This window comes from Sabethes cyaneus, chromosome 1 (assembly GCF_943734655.1).
Source record: "Sabethes cyaneus chromosome 1, idSabCyanKW18_F2, whole genome shotgun sequence".
Taxonomy (NCBI): domain Eukaryota; kingdom Metazoa; phylum Arthropoda; class Insecta; order Diptera; family Culicidae; genus Sabethes; species Sabethes cyaneus.
Genome location: NC_071353.1, coordinates 54,353,694 through 54,373,222, shown reverse-complemented (window position 1 = coordinate 54,373,222; position 19,529 = coordinate 54,353,694). Strand labels below are relative to the sequence as shown.

The 19,529-nt window shown below is 40.0% G+C and overlaps 1 protein-coding gene across 1 annotated transcript in view; it reads right to left on the bottom strand.

Moving 5' to 3' along the window:
• LOC128733127 (uncharacterized) overlaps positions 1-19,529 on the bottom strand; it is a 142,189-nt gene that overhangs the window by 98,190 nt on the left and 24,470 nt on the right. The window lies entirely within an intron of this gene.

Sequence of the window (19,529 nt, the reverse complement as noted above, 5' to 3'; positions counted from 1 at the left end):
GATTTTAGGATAATTTATATATCTTTACTGTGTTATTTTTGCGCCATTTTTATATTATTTTTGTAACTTTTTTGTTTTCTGTTTGTATATTGTCCTTATATTTTATTTGCCATTTTTGTGTTATAATCGTTAATACTAAATGTACCGACTGAACTCCACGAATATTTTTTACTAACAGATGAAAATGCCGCGATTGTCGATATATTGGCATCAATGTTTTTCTCAATAAAAAGATAAATAGTACAGCAGTAAGCATTATGCTTTACGTAGAATAGTGTCATTACGCTGTTAAAAACAGCCAAAAACATCAAGGGGTCAAATGACCCCTTCATGGAACGTTTAGTATTAAATGTTTAAGTCTTTGTGCATAATTTTGTGTTACTTTTGTATCATTTTTATGTATTTGTCGTATCCTATTTAAATAATTTGATTAGCAATTTTGTATCCCATTTGAATGACGTCTGTTTTTGTCATTATTGCGTAATTTGTATCTTTTATATTAGTTTTGTTTTCCATTTTAAAATATTGTTTGTGTCAATTAATCTCTTTTGTCTTCCCACGCAACACAGCTTGTTATAGCAGCATAACATTATAGTATAGCATAACATTACATACATCAGAACTTCTCTATTACCAGAAAAGCACAAAAAATTGAAGTCTAATGAAACAACAATTTAAAATAGTACGTATCAGGTTATTTCATACCATTTTAAAACGTTATTATAGCATAAGCTACAACTTGTTCTTCCAGTAGTTTAAATTTAGTAATGGAGATATAATAAAAACTTCGTGTTGACATGTTGACAAAAACAAACATTATTCATTTGATATGAGCTGTCAAATAAATTTATGTTATCACAAAGCATCTCAAAACCTTAATAATAACGACACATGTTTTCATAGTACGTTTATAGTACTCTTAAACGACTACTTTCCATGAAGATTATTTTCTAACTTGTTTTGTGTGTTACTTGGGATATTATTCTATAATTTAATGACAAGATTTTTAAACTGGCGCGCACTTCACCCGCGTGTAGAACCGAGAGTTGTGTAAAACATTTATCCCAGTGCACCGCTATCCCTCACGGGCAGCTGACTGCTCACGAGTCGTTTCACTCGTGAATGAGCTATGCAGAAAGACGCTACGAGACTGTGCATTTAAGTGTAGCAGAATGACTGCACACAGCAACGGCGGCTGTTAGTCGTACGCTTGCGTCAGTAGCGTAATTCATCTGACTCACAGTCTTAATAAATAAAGAGTATCTCCATCTTCTAGGAAAACGTTAACTAGACGCTCATGACAAACATTGATTGGTACATTAAAGTCAAACACTTCAAACATTTCATTGAAACGATGACACATAAATCTAATTGGCTCATAAGCTCCAAATAAGCCGTTCCGCAGCCCCAAGTGCAAGAAATTTCGTTAACGTAATAGTCTAAAGGGTGTCCCACATCAAATTGCATGACGGCAAAAACGCTATAGGAATTTACTTAGTTAACCGATCCTTATCAAGCATTCAGACATTAAAATATAACCCATTAGTAGGGAGTATCGTCGTGGTTGGGCCATGTTTTGGAGTTCGTCCATAACTTTCGTTTCAAAAAGAATTTTGAAAATCTAAATACATCGTTGCAAAGGTCTGAGAATAAGGTATATTTCCGGAAAGTTTTGAACTGATTGCTTTAAAAATAAAAAAGTTGTAGGCGTTTACGTGAAGACAAAAAATGTTGTCATAGGCGGGCAAAGTTGTACAGGTTGGGCCACCGCAGACAATCTAAGTCAGGTTTAGTTGAAAATTTTCGGTGAAATAATGAAACTGATGAATATATCGCGTAACGTTTCAGCCTACTACTCTTCAGCTATCGTCTGACGCATTCTTCTAAGATTTACGCCACATTCATATCAGTTATTCAGCCTTCATCAGTGGGCTGGTTTTCGTTCCGTCCAACTGGCTTGTTGTTGTTGAAATCTAAGACATATGTATTGAAATTCTATATAGAGACATGAAAAGAATGAATTCCGTGAACAACTGCTCATATAGGTTCAAATACCTTGTTTTTAATTACATTTTGGCGAAATTTTTGGCGAAATTGTAAAATCAATATTGCAATCGCCTGTTCCGAAGTGTACAACTACAATGAATAAAATAACAAAAATCTAGATTTTTATCGTATTAATTTTGCTTCATTTCATCACATTTTACGTGACTGACATTCTCTAGTGATTATTGCGCTTCTGGGCTTAAAATTATGGTGGCCCAACCATGACTACTCAAGTGAAAGTGTGTGTGAAACTCACAAAGTGAAAGTGAAAGTGAAAGTGAAACTCACAATATTGTGAAAAGTTAGCTATCACAGTAAGAAGTTTTACAATGGTTGTATGATAGATGTCATGAGTTACTAAAACTGTAAAATCGTGATGGCCCGATCATAACAGTGGCCCGACGATAACGACAATACCCTAAGCTTTTGCCATATTTATTTCATTCAGCTTTCATATCATAACTCTATGCTCGCACCTTACGCTTAACTCCACTCATAAGATTCCGTACAACTAATGGCGGCAGCTTCTTCTGTCTGCCTTAGATTTGACCTCTTTGAGATGCCTGCTTCATAATTCTCTTCTGAGTACTTCTTCCTTAAAGTCTGCTTCATAATAGATCAGAGTCGATGGGCCTCAGTTTCGGTGCGTTGCAGGGACTCTGGGGTTATCCTTGGGTACGAAAAATATGCATAAAGACTTTGGATTCATCAAACTGGTGAAATATGGCTCCTGGCGAAATATGGATCCTCTACCCTATTTCTTGGCAAACTTTGAAAGTTTCTGCTTTCTTACTTCCTCTAGAACATGAAACTTGTGATAGGTAGTGAAGAACAGTAGCCCTGGAAGCTGCCAGAAGTCTACCTTGACGTAAGCCAGACAATAGTCTTCGTCAGCATCTGGGTGTACAGTTCACGGGCCCGTGACTTCCCCACCGTATTTTACCGTTCGTCACGATTTGGAGGCTTCTGCACTTTGTGCGTATGCAGTCTCTCGCGGTCCTTGGTTCTCTGAACGAAAGACTTGGACAGATTCAACTGTTTGGCCACATCCCTGACCGAAGCATTGGGATTCTCCTTAAACGCTTCGACCACACGCTTATGATCCCGATCACTAATAGAACATCCATTCTGACCGCATTTTTTTCCTTCCGATCGATGTTCAGCATTTCGTAGTCGCGTTTGACCATACGGCTCACCGTTGACTGCAAGATTTGGAGTTATTTTCCGATGTCCCGATGAGAGAGTTGAGAATTTTCAGGTGCTTGCGCAAAATCAATTCGTGACGTTGCTTTTCGGGTAACGCCATAAAAAACCGGGTAAAACTGACAGCGATAAAAATACAGTGTAAACAATACACTCTAAACTACTTCTACCCAAATTTTCAAGAAAAATATACCCATTGGGTAATTTTCTACAACGTTTTTTCCGTGACTCAATTTGACGTGGGACACCCTTTAATAGGAGCATAGAGTAGGGCGGGGAATAAGTGCGATGCTTGAAGTTGTCATCAATTTTCGTGAGACATAAAGAAGGACAACAACATAATATATTTTATAGTGATGCAGTAACTCAATTTTTTCACATTCAACTATAAATCATCTGTGGTAATAGTGTTTTGCAAAATCAATTCTTCTTTCTTCTGATCCAGAGCCGATTTGCACTTTTACCCCACTAGCGGGGCAAAAGTGCAAATACCGCGGGGCAAAAGTGCGAAGCTCGAATGCATGGAATTAGCACAACAGTAGCTAACAAAACCATATTATCTTCAATCTGCGTTATGTTTCGGAAAGGAATATTCTCAATTTGCACCTTTCCTATTTTGCGCTGGTGTATTGCAGCCTCCGTTAGATCGAAACTTTTCTAAACGTTGGTTTTTTGTTTCATCAGCGGAAAAACATTGTGTTCCTTCAGCCAGCATCTGCAGAGCACACAGTTTTCTGCAGATCCTCCATTTCTAGTATCTGTAATATAGTGCCTAAGGCTGTATATAATTAGCTATAAACCTTTGCCTCGTCCATGATTCGCACTTTTGCCCCGTCCGTAAATCGTACTTTTACCCGGCTAGGTGCTTGACGGGGTTGGATTAAAATACGGAAAAGTGAAATATATTTTGTAAATTCTTTTCACCGTATTTTCAAAACAGATATGTAAGTGATGTACAAGGCTGCTACAAATTTTCAACAAGTAATATTCTCCTGTTAATATCGCACTTGCGGTATAACGAAAAATTACATCAAAACCGCCCTAAAATAACATTGGCTCATAACTCAGGAACTATGCTTCGTAAGCAACCAAAGTTTACGTTAGATTCAAGCTATCAAAGTAATTACCCATCCATGCCAATGTAGTCAAGTTACTCGGAATCTGCACCGATAAATCATTGAATCGCACTTTTACCCCTTCTTACTCTATATGTTAAACTGTTGTAATAGTGGCTGGCAATCAACGTGGTTGGATAATAACTTAGCTGTAAAAAACCCCTGGACAAGGCGTCGTCTGGATTTCAAGGACAGAATGCCAAGAAATCGGCAGCTATCTTTATACGACGGTGAATTGAGCTAGTTTCTCTAGGGCAGATGACGAAGCACGTAGCATGATTTTTGTCTGCACTATTTCGATTCGCATGAAATGGGCACCACACAGCGGAACTCGTTTCGGGAATTGATCTGACAAGGGAGTAATAAAGCGATTTGAGGCATAAAGGATCACGAAACGCACCAGCGATAAGCGAAATGTCGTTAATAAAAATGGAGAAAAGAAGAGGACCCAGGTTACTGTCTTGCGGGGCTCCAGATCGATTGGAGAAGCAGTTGGAAAGAGTGGATCCAATTTTGACAAACAAACGTTGATTAGTGAAGTAAAATCTAAACCAGCAGGTGGCGTCCGTCGAAACCTAGTCGTTTCAATTTGGCTAACAGTATTCCATAGGGGGGCTCCGTAGCCGCAAGATTACCGAGTCTGCTTTGACAAGTGAGTGGCCGTGGGTTCGAATCTTAGTAGAATCAAACCATTCAATGTCCAGTGACTTTAGCATGGGTTTATTCTCAGGCCCTCCACCTCATTTACTTTTCCATCATGCTGAATTCTAAATTTACCCACTCTTGACAGTGCAAAAGTCCCTTTTATAGTTAAGTGTACTGGTCAGAACGAACGAATGAACGAATGAGGACTGCTATAATATGGGATAGTACTGGCAGTGAAGAATAAGTGGGTAAAGTAGATCAAGCTTTGAAGGAAGGGCAAACCCCACAATACACACAAGCACGCATAAAATTTAATAAGCATATCGCTCATTCAGTAGCGATTATAGCTAAAAGAAATGCAGTGCAGGTCATACAGCAAACACCCGGGCGATATCACAATAGATCAACTATACTGGTCGCAGTGATGAGTTCACACAGGAAAAAACAGTATTTCGTGATCTACATGGTCGAGAGTAGCTTTTAGGTCCAAATAGATAGCATTGGTTTGAACGCTGGAGTCCAAGCTTTGTATACAGCGGGAAATAAACTTTTTTTTCAGAATAGAACCAAACCAAACAACAAAAATTTGAATTGTTTAGTTATAAAAATTGTTTTATCTGAGAATGACTGAATAACTAAGTAGGCCGAAACGTAATACATAAAAAGAAGCCTAAATATTTCACCGAAAAGCGCCAATTTCAAAACAAATATTACAATAAATTACAATTACATTATATTATAATTATTATAGTAATTATAAATAGTAATCTACCATACTGCAGATTCCTTATTATTTTAATTTTCACAGTGTTTAATTGTGCCATCATTTTTTGGATACTATTCTAATCTTCTCTAAGACTGTCGGACGAAATTCATTTGTTAACTTCATACGAACTTCAATAGTAGGTATCATATTTAAAATTTGAAATAAATTTTGCTGCATTTATCCCAAGGCACAAATAAAATCTTCCGTCACTGTTCCATATTAATTCCCATGATGATTTCAACATTCGACATCTCATGAGCATACTATAGAAATGAATTTTAATCGAATCAAGCTTACTTTTGTTGTGTAGGGCAGCGCTCTGTGAAGACCCAAACGACGACACTGCCCGCCAGTACACAGAGTCAACCACAGAGATACCAACGCGCGCTACCAATGACTTCGCTGCTGATTTCATCGCCGCCCGTACGCGCAGTCCCGCCGGGCACTTGACCTCATCGCGTCGGCTCGGTTTCGAGTGTGATGGACGGCAGCTCGCGCGGTCGGTTTTCACTCTACTATCTTCCTAATTTACTCGCGATCAGAGCTTGCCCAACGCTGCCACCATCCCATGCCGGGGAACCGAACGGTGTATTTTGTGTTTCATCCAGCTGCGAGGTCTCTTGAGCAATAATCCGAAAGCATGCCGCGTTGAGTTCAAGTGGCTTGAAACAGCGCTGGGTGCTGGAGATTAGCAAAAAACTGTAAAGTGCTTATTTCACAATGCGCTCCTAACATTATTGGAATAGTTGAGCAAAGTTTCGGTTGTAGGTTGCAGAGTAACCCGCAACAGTTTTGCCAAATGCGTTCAAACTATAGAAATAATTTTACCTGGATTAAAATGCCCAAACGCAAAATTGTATTTAATTCCATGTTTAAAAAATAGAAAAATAGTTTTTATCAACTTTCTCCAGCCCTTGTAACAAAACAAAACAAACAGAACAAAAACTAAGCTATAATGTTGAAATATTTTTAACCTCACAGTACGCTGTTTTATTTTTTGCGAACGGCAGCGCCATCCAATTGAAGCAACATTAAATATTTATGCCAACAACCCTAACGAACGCATAATTGATTCCATTGAATCCAGGAAATTTTCACTCTGTCGTTATATTCAAACGAATTTGTTCCCACGTTCCAGTCTCGACGAAATAAAAGCAAAAGTTTATGGACGAAAAATAGGATGTAACTTGGTGTCTCAAGGTGAGCCGCATAGTCAGAGAGGAAGCGTACGGTTGCTACCCACTTATTAGCGAAGAGGTAAATTGCTTTCATTTCTCCTCCCCCCCCCCTTCCTGCCGGCAGCGACCGCCTTTATGTGAAATGTTGTTCGTATTTCCTATTGGTGATCTGTTACCCATGCGAAGGGGGAATGGGTTGAATTTCGATTTGACACATCAAAAACTTGTGTGCGCGACCAACTCTATGCCAAGGTCGATTGACGTCCGTAGTCGAAATCTTTCTTATATACCTACCTACCGAAAAACTTTTTTTTTTTTCTGTCGTCCCTGTTTTGGGTTCAATGATTTGAATGCCAGTCTTGTTAATTTTGATGCAGAGAAGGTATAATACCGTAAAAAGTTCATTAGTTTGAGATAATAATAGGCCTCGTTTTCGTGAAATTGGATGGAAAAAACTGATTCAAAATATATATTAGAATTTTGGCTCGGCGGAAGCGTTGAGAGGCATAAAAGTTCAAAAGTTACAGGATCTACAAAAAATCGATTTCGAATTTAAGATTATCATTACAATCACTGCTTGCTAAACTTTGTAAGTCATTTAAGTGCACGCTCGTAAAATGTAACACACAAATGAGTGGAACTTTACGCTAAATGAGAGAAATTTGACCTTGATTTGAAAATGAGTGAGAAGTGACTGGCTTGCAGACAAAGTGAAACCCTTCGTAATTTGGCAAATTCTGAGTTCTGAATAGTCCAAGCCGAACTGTAAATTGTCTCGTCTCTCAATGCAAGTCTCACGAATAGTTTTTGCAGATTTTTCAAGCCGTGAAAATCTTTGAAATCAATTTAATCGAAACAACAAACCGAGAAGTTTTCGAAATAGCCGTAGTGCGATGTATGCTGAATATGAGCCAAACGCCAATTGTCGTGATCTAGTCTCATGAGAACATACAAATTTATCTGATACTTGAAAACGATTGGGCCGGTGATGCAACTTCAAGCAATGAAGCAATATCGTCCTAAAACAACACGAACAGGAAAGGTCCCATGTTGCTACCTTAAGGAATACCAGATAAATTAGTATCCACTGTACAAGTATGAACAGAGCTATTCGTTATGTTTCCGTAACGCAAAAGTTTCTGCAGCATTATATTATGCTAAGGACCATAGAAAGTTGTTTTAAGTTTCAGTGTAAATTACGATCAATATGTGTTTATGATTTCATGTGTGCTATACAGGTTGACGTAAAATGCAACAGATTTGTGCTCTTAGTTGAACTATAAATCCGCTCTCAAAAAATACTCTTCTACCGCATATCACTAAGAGCAAAGAAATTCGTTACTGGAGTTTATAGATTCCTGAACCAACAAACAGACCAGATTTTCGCAATGTAAGTAAGTACTACAATCGATAAAGGTCAGCCATGGCAAACTATGCACGAGCACGGATTTCTGAAAACACTGACGCGATTGATCAAAGCCATGATGAACCGAGTAATATGCTGCGTAATTTAGATATCGGCGACACCCTTGAGTCTCTTTGAATCACACAGTAGGCTACGGCAAAGTGATAGGTGTTCGTGCCTACTATCGGGTTACAAGTCGTGATCAGAAGAGCAAGGTACCTTACTCGTTCAACGATCTCGGTTTTCTCCAGAAAGGAGAGGATGTTGTAAATGCCGAATCGGCCTATATCCGTCCTTCATGATGCGCTCCGGGGCGGTAATGGCAAAACGAACATGGCATCGAGCGTAGTTGCTATTTTCGTCATGACTGCCACAAATCAATTGATAAAGTTGTTAATTTTTTTTGAACATGCCTTATAAACGAAGTATTCAAGGAAAATTTGTTCCATCTAATTATCTTTTGTAGTTTTTTTTTTTTCATCACGATCCGAAATTAGTCCATTTTTTAATGCAATCGTTAAAACGAGGTGAGGAGGTGTGTCGAAAACCAACTTGTTGACGCTACGTTTACAAGAAGATTAATGACAAGTAGCCACGAAACGAGTTGAATGGAAACGAATTCTGTATACAAGGTACACCTTACCTTACCTGTCCTTACCTCCTAACAAGGTAATGAAATAAGAAGATCCGCAGATATTACGCAAATAGTCAACAGAATTAGAAGCAGGAATTTTTCGATTACAGTGATATGCAAAGCCAAGAACGTTATACTCCTAGGAGGTATGAGCATTTCCAGACATTGTTGAAGGGATCGGGCAATACAAAGAACAAACATCTCTACCCGGTTTACTAACTTGTCGGGTGTGCCTCAAGGCAGCAACATGGGACTTCTCCTGTTTGTGTTGTTTTTCAACGATATCGCCTCGCTGCTTGGAGTTGGATGCTAGCTAATGTACGCTGATGGCTTAAAACTGTATTCACCAATTTGTTCTATAGATTATTGCATGCGAATTCAGAGGCTTTTGGATATGATCGAGGACTGGTGCGGGAAAAACTGGCTGGTCTTCCTGCATCCCAAGCAAGTGCCAAGTAATGACTTTCCATCGCATCGCTAGTCCGATCTTCTTCAACTATCAAATAAACGAACATGTAATTTCAGGAACTTAACTTGCAGTCGACCAAGTTAATGACCTCGGAGTACTGCTTGATGCCAAACTGACGTTCAATTTACATCGATCCACGGCAGTATCGATAGCTTTCCAACAGCTTGGTTTCATCGCTAATATTGCTCGTGATTTTAGCGATCCTCCCTGTTTGAAGGCACTATACTGTCCACTGGTACGTCCACTGATCGAAAATGCGTGCCTAGTTTGGTGTCCTTATTAGCTGGCAAAGAATCTGCGTATGTAACGGATACAAAAACGTTTTGTCCGGCTTGCGCTACGAGACTTACCTTGGCGCGATCCAGCAAATCTATCACCGTATCTTGATCGTTCTCGCCTTCTGGGTCTTTAAAAACTCGAGCGGCGTAGGAAGGTGCGGCAAATTGTATGTGTAGCAAAGATCCTAAATCGCGAGATCGATTCACCGACGATTCTATCTGTGTTGAGTTTCCGAGTGCCGCAACTACCAATAACCAATAACTGCCGGTATTCGAGCTTTCTCTACTGTCTACTCTTTGAGTTCGACGAACTGTCACATAAGTTCGTACATAAATTAGCTAATACCTACTAGATTTTTATAACAAGCTACGAACTACAAACGATGGTCAAGTTGAGGAGCAGACTTTAAAAACGTCTATTGTTTTTGAGCTGAAGAAAGAACGGGTGGCAGCTGGGAGAAGCAGAATCCTGGTCGAGCATCGATAAACAGCTGTATGAAGTGTTTCAGATCTAACCGAATAAATAAATGTCGAACGAGTTATTGGATGGCCTCATTTGCTATATATACAGAAGGGACATTGACGCGATTGTAGGAACTATAGAGACATAACATTGTCAGGTTTACCGTAACTCTGTCCCGTATACACTTTTGTACATCGAGACTGTGACTTGCGAAGCTCTTTATTGGCGAATCGCTCTACGAGGGACCATATGTTAACGTTTACCCTGCGACAGATCCTAAATATGTTTCGAGGATACAACTTGAGAGTCTCTCTCTGTTTGTGGATTATAAGGTTGCGTATGATTCAGTCGTGCGAGATGGATTATTGCAGATAATGGTTTAAGCATTATGAGTAATGCTCATTTAAAGTTGGAATCAGGATCAGGATAAAGATGTTTGTTTCCTGGGATAGAGGAAAGTATAGCTAACCAACGCTCATTAACGACAATGAAAACAATGTCGTTTCTCGTTTGTGCAGTTATTATTCGTAGTAGGAAAAGTTACATACATAACTGTTACCAATTTTGCTTCTTCGAGTACAGTGCAATGAGTGACGTAGGTGAGCGTAACTGATCGCAGCTAAGACCGGCAAGACCAATTTCATAAAATCGCCAATAAAACTATGAGCTCCACTAGAACCTTTTGATGATCGCTATAGAACTATCTTCCAACCAAGTGATCCACTCAAGCCTGCAGAACGTTTTTATTAGTGCTTCAAAAAACAGGTTACACACTCAAGCAGCGTTAACTGAAAACAGCAATAAAACTAATATTCCTTATACGGATTACCTACGAATGGCCGAAACACACATGGCCGAATAACGAATGGCCGAAGGCAACATTGTACATCGCCGCATGCACAGAAATACTGTGATATAGCGTTTCAGGCTGCATTGGGCTGGACATGTGACCAGAATGTCTGACGAAAGAGCTGCCAAAATCTTATTTAATAGAAAACTAGGGAGAAACCGTTGGCTTTGGGAGAGACCCCGCATCGCCCTTGTTTCAATTCTGCCTTGATCTCATCAGCAGCTGGACTATTGGTGAGGACTTTCAAACCAGCAAACCAGAATGGTCCGCCATTTCAGCTGTCCAATGTAAAAAAGTGTAAATCAGAAGAATACGACATTCGCGTTCTCGATTAATCTGAAAAGTTCCGTTTTAAACCAAAAGTAATCATATGTGAATTTTTCAATAATCCACAGTTTTTGGGCTTGACACAAACAATGTTATAAATTGAATTTTGGCTAAATAACATAATCGTTTCAAACATTTTTGCACATTGTAAAATATTTTTCCACAAAAATTAAGTTCACAAAAAAGTCACTTTTTACAGGATTTCGTAGATATTTTTACTGTTATTAATTTCGACATATCCAGCTTCTTTTGCGGATAAGATGAAACTTTGGCTATATTCTCTCTTTTCCTGACATTTTAGCTTTGGGGAATGTGAAACAATGTAACAAAAGTTTGTGTACATGTAAAGTAGTACATATTAGCAATGGCAGTCTTTCAAAAGACTGATTCACTGACGTTTACAATTTTTAAGAAGCCTTGCGGCGCTGCGAAAGTAACGATTTTAAGCTATGAGCAGTAAAATCCAGGAGCTGTTGAAATTGCTAACCGATCTGTACAACAGCTCGATTCACCGTCAATATAAAGACATCAGATTAGTCCTCTAATCTAAGCTATACTTTAAGCAACCGCCAAGTACCGTGCTCAAGGCAGGGAACATTGACCTGTAATGCAACAAACAAACCCATTCCAAATCAACAGTCGATCGTAAACGTCATTATTGTAAACCACACATAGTGGTCGCTCAACCTCCGAATACAGATGTGTTGTTACCGCAATGCCACAAATAGGTTAAGCATACTGGAGCTACTCAAAAAACACAGCCAGCAGCTGTCAACTCAACCGCAGAAACCATAACGGAATTGACCAAGAAGTAACATTACCCCCAAGCGATTCCAGCTCAATGAGGTTTAAAAAGGTGTGGCAGACGAAGACATTTGATGGTATTAGTAGCGAAAAATCTGCAAACGACGTCAAACTACAAAAACAAACCGTGTCGGACAATGGGGTTTGTTTTTGGAGTTTGACGTCACGCTTCATCGTGATTGGTCGATTTACGATTCCACCCATACCATGATGAAATTTCTTTATTGCACTAACACCACTTAACCAACTTTGCCACACCTGTATATATCACATTGATTCCAGCTAACTGTACTAGTAGGTATAACCACGACGGGTGCGTTGCAATGAGCGTGAACATTGGAAACTGGGCCCTTTCGGAATTCTAGCCTTCGGTCTTGCAAAAAATACTATTGCAAAGATCTGATTACAACCGAGTTGCTGCTGAGATAAAAAAAATCTATCAAGCGAGCGTTACTGGAGTCACAAGAGGCCTTCAATTATTAGACATGTTCCTAACTACCTAACCTAACTGTTGAATTTTTCTTTCGCAGCATCGAATTCAGTCAAACACTTTTGCCGACAAAGAATTTTCCACAAAATCACTTTCTTTGTGAGGCGTCAACGCAAATTGCAGCACTCTAGACGGTTTAGATATTGCAACTCATCAGTGGCTCATTTGTGTACACAAGCTCACGCTTGTTCGGTTTTCGGCAGTGCCCCCACCATACATGGGGTCATATTGACATTGCTACTAATTGATGATTTACATAACAAATTAAGCCGACTCCGACTGGCAGTGCCTCTCATCAACACGGCGAGATGCGTCTTGAATGTACAATTTCCCGAGCCTGTGGCCCGGTGCTTTCCTGACGAACCGCAAGAAAGAGAATAATAGGACAAATTTGGGCTTATTCATTTGAGCTAGCCGACCAACAACCTACAACTGCCGTCGACCGGCAGCCAAGCTAATGCGGTTTATTTAAATTTGATTTATTTTCTCCGCTGTCGTCTGATGTTTATTGCTGGCAGGCTTCGGGCTGTCAGTTATCAGTTTCCAAATACAATAATGACGGAGGTTATTTTCAAGTTTCCATTGATTACTTCACCATTCTGTTGCGATACGGATGAGTGGGTGGGCTTTCTTTCTGTTGCGTTTTCGTCGTAATGATGCTCCCCGCCGGTGGGAGCCAACGAATGTGGTTCAGCCTTAAGTGGAGCAAACAATTTGGAACCAATGCAATGATGAACCCAGGCTTCCAGTTGGTATCGAGGTACGTCACGGATCACGGTAAGCTAATAGTCATATGTTCGAATCTCGACTCGGGAGAGACTGTTACAGTCAATAAAATCGTGAGACTAGTGTGTGGTCGATTGCTCCTTTTGGGTTTATTTATACCTAATTATAATTAGGTTTTTTTTGCTCATTCGGTGTGCACGTACCAATGTTCGAGTTACGGTCGTTGATAATAAATAAATTTCGAAACGGTGCTGCATGTAGCACTATTTTTCGTATTTGTATTTGTAAGTAATATGTATTTGTATTTGTAAGGGTGTGAAAGTTAATGAAAAAACTAACTAGAAATGATCTTAGAACAAAATTTGATGTCTTACGTTCGTGGAATGTACGGTAAAGAATATTACTGCTTTCAACAGGATGGAGCTCCTGCAAATCTTGTGCAGACGCAATGCAAAGCCAATCTGACAGATTTCATATTGAAAAAGGAATGGTCTCCAAGTTCATCTGATTTGAACCTCTGGATTTTTGTACATGAGGGTACATGCAGCAGAAGCTCAAGGATTATAAATATCATAATTCGGATGAATATAAGTTAGTTATCAACAAGATATAGGATGATATTCCGATGTAAGTAGGGCGTGCCGCATGTAACGACTTCAAAAAGTGTTTGAAGCATGTTATCCAGGCAAAACGCGATTCAATGGGGCAATGATTGTTTGTTGCGTTCTGTATTTATGGGTAAACAACTTCTACAACTAAAATTCTAAATAAAGCCCTTATTTACAAAAATATGACTTCCAGTGATGTTGAAAACTCAAAATCTCAAAACACATCAAAAATCAAAATCAACTGCATTTCTCGTTGCTGATGTTTTTTCTGACCGTAAATTCTCTTTTGCACTCTGGTTCGTTGCATGAAATGCCAGCTGAGGAAGAATTAAACAAAATGCTCACAGCTGAATTTGGTTCACATCGGATAGCAACAGAAACATCGTGTATAATTGCGAGAGAAATTATGTGAGTTTCTCGCTCGTGATAAAGGTTGAAATTTCAGGTGTTTGAAATCTCATTGAGTTTTTTGTTGCTATGAACTTTTCAACACTGATGACTTCATATTTGTTCGAAAATATATGTGCCACAATGAAGTGAATGAAACACGAATGTGAGTGATAGATGGGCATACAAGAAGTGCAATACAATTATCACAGACTAGACATTTTGAACAATTGTTTTTACAAAACATCATTTCAGTGGTAATCCTAATCATGTCCACCTTCTCTGTAAAATTTGATCTAAAGCAAAGTAATTTCTGTAACCCAGAAGTCGGCAGTTTTTAATCGATCACTATTTTTGCGATGATTAGATTAAAAATCTCATCGCCCTAGCTAAGTCTAATTTCAAACCTAATTGCGACTTTGATTTTAATGATGATTCCAACTTAAGTAATTTCAAATCCAATTTAAAACCGACTCCTTATTTCATGCTTAGGTCCAAGTTTAAATTGAGTGATGATGGAAATCCGGATGGAAGTTCCGGGAGTACAACTTGCAGACTCCTCATCTGTTTGTAGACTTTAAGGCCGCAATACGATTCAATCAAACGAAATGGGCTGGGTTTTCCGACGAAACTAAGTGGAAATTCGAAATTCGTTTTAGTTTGTCATGAAAGGAAGTTTCAGTGTTACAGTGTGCAGACTAACAGACGCTGTGGGGGAGGTGGGGTGTTTCAATCAAAATTTTATTGAATTAATCGTTACGTACTTCTTTTAATCCTGGATTAAAAACTGCCAAATTAACTATCACCAACATAATAAAAATGTTTGGAGAACGATTGTCGACAGCCAGGAAGCCTGGAACGGGAAAAATCAAAAGCCGAAAACCACAGCATGTCACCGAAACCTATATCAAGACAGACTTTAAACAGTTTCCGGCAATATGAAGGATAAAGATTACAGACATTTACAAGTATTTTCGCTACCCAGCCAGCACCAACTCATATATCAAAGTACAAAAATTATCGTAAATATCTCTTAATAAACTCGGAATCGTAGCTAATCCTTAATAAAGTGCGCCCAACTTGATTTTCTGTCGTATATAATGACAGTAACTGACACACATACGATATTCAGCACAGAATCGTATAGCAGCACGGAACGAGCCGGGCTTAATCGGATATTATCGTATATAATTACTTATACAGCTGAAATGCGTATATTTATTCCTCATCACGTATATCGCCTCCAAAATAGTACGAATATGCCAATTTTGCCGCAAAAAATACGATTTATTAGCATGTATATATGTACACAGAAGAACCGCTGCAGAAAATTTGGTATTTTCTCTTGAAAATTTGGGTAGAAGTAGTTTAGAGTGTATTATTTACACTGTATTTTTAACGCTGCCAGTTTTTCGAAAATTGGAAAAAATGGCGTCACCCGAAAAGCAACGTCGCGAATTGCTTTTGCGCAAGCATCTGGAAAATCCTCAAATATGTTATCGGGACATCGAAAAAATTCGGAATCGTGCACTCAACTGTGAGTCGTGTTGTTAAACGTTACAACGAAACTCTGAGCATCGAACGGAAGGAGAAATGCGGACAGTATGGATATTCTATTATAGTGATCAGGATCACAAGCGTGTGGCGGAAGCGTTCAAGGAGAATCTCAATACTTCGCCAAAAGTTGGATCTGTCCTAGTCTTTCGTTCAGAGAGCCAAGGAACAGGATGGACTGCATACGTACAGAGTGCAGAAAGCTATAAATCGTGACGAGCGGCAAAATACTTAGGTGGGAAAGTCACGGGCCCGGAAACTGTACACCCAGATGCTGACTAAGCCTCACTGTCTCATCATGGATGATGAGACTTACGTCAAGGCGGACTTCCGGGGCAACTGTTCTTCACCGCCCAGCACAATGATGTTCCGGCGGAAATAAAGAAGCAGAAACTTTCAAAGTTTGCCAAGAAATGCATGATTCAGCAAGCGTTCTGCTCATATGCCAAACGGAGTGCACCGTTCGTGACTACTGGGACTGTAAACGGGCAGATCTACCTCAAGGAATGTCTACAGAAACGTGTGCTTCCTCTGTTGAAGCAACACCAGGGCCCTACGATCCTCTGGCTTCGTGCCACTATTCAAAGGACGGGGTTACTTTCGTACCTATGGACACGAACTCCCTCTCATCCCCTCCATGGACTTGGAAGAAAAAGTGTGGTTTTCCGTATAGAAGAAGCTGCAGCCAGATGCTGTACAGAACCTTATGAGTGGAGTTAAGCGTAAGGTGCGAGCATACGGTTATGGTTAGGTGGCTTGCCGTCCTAAGACAAAGCCTATTGAACAAAGTTTCTTCATGTAACTCGGTTGAGGGCTATTGCTCGCCAATTCTTTGGACACCGAGTACTCTCGGCCAGATCTCGCTCCACCTGGTCTAACCATCTTACTTGCTGCACTCCTGGTCGTCTTGTTCCTACCGGATTTGCGGCGAACACCATCTTTGCAGGGTAGTTGTCCGGCATTCTTGCAACATGCCCTGCCCATCGTATCCGTCCAGCTATAGCCACCTTCTGGATACTGTGTTCGCCATAGAGCTGTGCGAGTTCACGGTTCATCCTCCGCCTCCATACTCCGTTCTCCTGTACGCCGCCGAAGATCGTTCTTAGCACTCGTCGTTCGAAAACTCCGAGCACTCGCAGGTCCTCCTCGAGCATTGTCCATGTTTCATTCTCGTAGAGAACAACCGGTCTAATAAGCGTCTTGTACAGAGTGCACTTTGTACGGGGACTTAGTCCGCTCGATCGTAATTGCTTGTGAAGCCCATAGTAAGCACGACTTCCACTGATAATACGCCTCCGAATCTCACGGCTGGTATCATTGTCCGCCGTTACCAGTGAGCCAAGGTGGACAAATTCATCGACTACCTCAAACTTATCGCCGTCGATCAATAACCTACTGCCCAAGCGGTATCGTTCGGCCTCGGTTCCGCTGGCCAGCATGTACTTTGTTTTAGACGTATTTATCTTTAACCCAATCTTTTCTGCTTCGCGCTTTAGTCTGGTGTACTATTCAGCCACCGCCACAGATGTTCTGCCGATAATATCCATATCATCGGCAAATCAGACGAATTGACTAGATTTGTTGTAGACTAATCTCAAGCTTTTAGTCTTGACCTTGAAATGCGGTCATACATATGCATTAATATTTTTCGAAACGATGGTTCTACAATTGATGAAGGGACGGTAGGGGAAAGAAATGAAAATTTTTGGTGAAGGAGGAGAAGAGCGGAAAGGAAAGGAGGGGGGGATATTGGTAGTGGATTTTGCAGTCTCCTTTTGTCCAGCGCTTCTATGGTTCAAAGGTACAAGTACCAGCGAACCACATGCCCTGGCGGGTGTTGTGGGTTCGAATCCGGTTATAATCTCAGATTATAGCTTGGTTCGACTCATGCACCTTCCAGCATTGGACAAAAGGTAGGAGTCAAAATGACTACTTGTCAAGCGTAGCTACCAATATCCCCCCCCTCCTCCTTTCCTTTCCGCTCTTCTCCTCCTTCACCAAAAATTTTCATTTCTTTCACCTATCGTCCCTTCATCAATTGTAGAACCATCGTTTCAAAAAATATTAATAGATTTGTTGCATATCGTGCCTCGCGTGTTGATATCCGCTCGGTTCGTAACACCTTCTAGCGCTATGTTGAACAGCAAGCATGAAAGACCATCACCTTGACGAAGTCCTCTGTGTGATTCGAATGAACTTGACAATCCACCCGAAATCCGAACACAGCACTGTGTACCATCCATCGTAGATTTAATTCGTTTGATGAGCTTTCTGGGGAAGCTGTTCTCGTCCATGATTTTCCATAGCTCTTTGCAGTCGATATGCGGCTTTGAAGTCAACGAACAAATGATGCGTGGGGACTCTGTATTCACGGCCCTTTTGGAGCACTGTATTCACGGCTCTTTTGGTAGATCGACCTTCGACGAAGCCGGCTTGATAAGTTCCCACAAAACTGTTCGCAATTGGTGATAGTTGGCGGAAAATGATTTGGGACAGCACTTTATAGGCGGCATTGAGAACGGTGATCGCTCGATAGTTCTCTCAGTCCAACTTGTCGCCCTTTTTATAGATCGGGCAGATACCTCCATCTTTCCACGGTTTGGGTATTGAAGTTGAATGAAATAAATACTCTAAAAGCTCTCTAATGGCTTATATTTCTGAAAGTTTGAAAAGGACCGGTCAATTAGGTAATTTTCTACATAAATTACCAATAAATAAATAAATAAAGAAGAAAATGTCGAAATACGCATTGAATTATCTCATTTGGCAGGTTATCTGGTCCTGTGCAAAGGTACACGAATTGTTTGCTTTCAAAACACGTACACGATGGAGTAGACAAACTTAGTGGAACGATATGTTTAGTAGTTGTGAATAAGCAGGAAAATTTTCTCTAAATCTCAGTAAACCGTACCGGAATTTCTATTTTATTTCACAGTTTTTCGATAAAATACAAACGTTAACACGTTACGCAGCAGTTTTACGAACGGTAATTTATAAAGAATCTGACTAAAGAAATGACACTGGAGCTCATTTTCAGTTCGTCGAAACCAAGTGCGCATGAATCTCGATGAAACCTTCTGAATCTTTTGCTCGAAAACTTGCGAAGTATCAGTCGATCAACGCGGGAGAAAATATTGACTGCTAGCAACAAATATCATCGTATCATCACGAAATCGATCCGTGCTGCCTAACGAAAACACCAGGCAATCAAATTTGTAACGTACAGTTCATAAAATCGCCTAAACGTTGAACTCGAAAAAATATTATTCGAACTCTTCCTAGCAACTTTGAACAGAGTCACGCACAACAATCATCGTTGAGCAAATCGGGTTTAATGATGACAGGAGGCCGCGAGTGACTGAGCTCCAATGCCTTTTCTTTAGTCAGATTCTTTAGTAATTTATAGCTAAGTTATCCTAAAGTTTGCTCCCCAATGAATAGCTTCTCTGTGTAAAAGTTTATACAAACTTATGTTCCATATTAGCCGCTTCAGTTACAAAACACAATCAACAACACTGCCGCAGTAGCGTCAGTATTAGTACCCAATGTCGACATCGATATTGTTAACCGCTTCGGGGAGA